This window comes from Metarhizium robertsii (genome assembly GCF_000187425.2).
Source record: "Metarhizium robertsii ARSEF 23 chromosome Unknown MAA_Scf_8, whole genome shotgun sequence".
Lineage (NCBI taxonomy): Eukaryota > Fungi > Ascomycota > Sordariomycetes > Hypocreales > Clavicipitaceae > Metarhizium > Metarhizium robertsii.
In genome coordinates, this window is record NW_011942226.1 from 327,045 (window position 1) to 329,218 (window position 2,174).

Consider the following 2,174-nt stretch of genomic DNA (forward strand, 5'->3'; position numbering starts at 1 on the left):
GATGGATTGATGAGCATCTCTGGCTGAACCGCCACGTACGTTGGATGCCGTCGTATCTTAGACGTTCGAGAATAGTGCGTGCTTCGCCGGAGCCTACTCATGATTAGGGGTTCTGGTAAGCTTCGGTCTTTCGATTCAGCCGCATCATCGCTCCTTAGGCTTGAGGTCGGACTTGCGCGTGGAGAGTATTCAAGACTTTGACATCCAATGAAGGCTGGCGAATGAACATGCACCGGTGATGACTGCTGTCGGACACTCGGTGACGGAGTAGCATAGAAAGGTTGTTGCGTACACAGCTCGGGAAAAAGCTACGCGACATTAGCTATCAAATCTAAAATGACGTACAATCAGAGGCTACTGACCTGTCGCAGAGGAGGTAGCATCATTGCTTCAGGGGTCACACCACGTTTACTGCTGTTTTGAATGGCCAATGTCCTGCTAACTCCGTTTGACATGGCTCTCAGTCAAGCCAACAAACGTCGCTGCGATGTTGATACACCAAAGTGGAAAAAAGGTAAGCCAAGTATAGTCAGGCTTGTAAGATGCAGTATTTATGGTTTTGAGCGAAGAAAACTGCAACGGCAAATGGTGCCGTGGTATATTCTGGGGCGCTACTGTCGCCTGCCAGGCGAAGGATTCCGCTAACAGAACAGAGCATCTTTTTAATCCAGTTGGCCAGCCGGTTGGAAGACTTGGCCGCATGTAACGGCATGTAGCCTTGGCTGTCCGAACCGGCGAACTAATACTGCCTGTTCTGCATGACAGATGATTTTACATCAATGCTCTGTTATATGAATTTGTACAAGTATAACTAGTTACGCTACTCAACCGTAGTTAATTTCGTGGTGCGATATGTGTTCTCTCTCGCGAGGACCAGAGACTTTGGGACGATTCAGGGAAGAAGAACTGACTCAGAATAGACCGGCGGAAGGCTTGCTTACTTGGCCAACTAGTGTCATGTTACCAGACGAGCGGTGGTGGAGATCAGGTCTCAGTTCCGCTCACGGCCATGTACTGGATATTGCTCATATCATCACAGTGTAATGCTCGAGTTACTCGTGCCACGCCCTCACTTTTTAGGTTCTGTCTTCGCCTGCAACCTCAAAGAGGGGGTTGCTCGACGCATGGTATCAGTGCTAGTCAACCTTCCCCTGTATTATTACTTTCTTGGCACGTAGATGTTAAGAAATTACACTTAATTTATACCGAATCCCTTAATAACTGCGATCAAAACTATTTTCCTCGCGCCTCTGCGCAGCCCTCGACGGCGGCGATGGCAATGGCTACCACCAGTCCGCATGACATCCCATTTCCGTATGATCTGGGAATTCACACCCCAACCGACCTTGCTCGAGGGGCACGCGCAGCCCTTCTCCGAAACAGTCCTTCCGCCGTTGTGAATCGCCCAATTGGCTCTTTCGGATCTAGCCTGCAACCCGCACGCCATCTTCACCACTAAAGGCCGTTTCTTTTGCCAGAGCCGCGGAAGGAGCTCAACAGGCTATCCCCCTAGGCTTCCCCGAGCTCTCCTCACCCAGGGAACACCAGCCAGTCTCAATCCTAGAATCAGCGAACCTGCTCGCGCGCCAGAAAGGGGAAGCATGTAACGCCAAGCTAACAGTATTCAGCGCCTTCTGCCAGTCATTCGAAGAGACCGCAAAACAGTTGTCAGAAATACGGTGACACTATTAGGGACAAAAATTTGTGATGTATCGTTGTCCATCCTCTTCTTCTTTAACTTGAATAATTGAGGTCTTTTATCTTTACTCCCCAACCACCTGAGTTGGCCAGCCTTCATATTTTGTAACCACTGAGAATCTAACAACAGTTTGCATCCGAACAAGCGCCAAACCTTGCCAAACACTTCTGCAACAGCTTATAACGATCACAGATCTTAAAAACCGTATGGGGAGTGATGTAATTGAAGCATCAGAGTGTTTGAAGTCATGGTTTGGGATACGAGACTTTCAAAGCCCAATCTTGTAGGCGCGGTAGTTGAATAATGAGGGTCCCGTCCAATATGTGGGATATATTTGTCATGTTATGAGACTCATGTTAACTAAGCTTCTTGATAAAATCATTATTCTTGTTGCGAGCGCTGCAGACTCCGTCTGTCAGCTCTCTTTTTAATACCAAAAAAAAACTTCCTTTCGTCCGAATTTACTTTCCGGCAA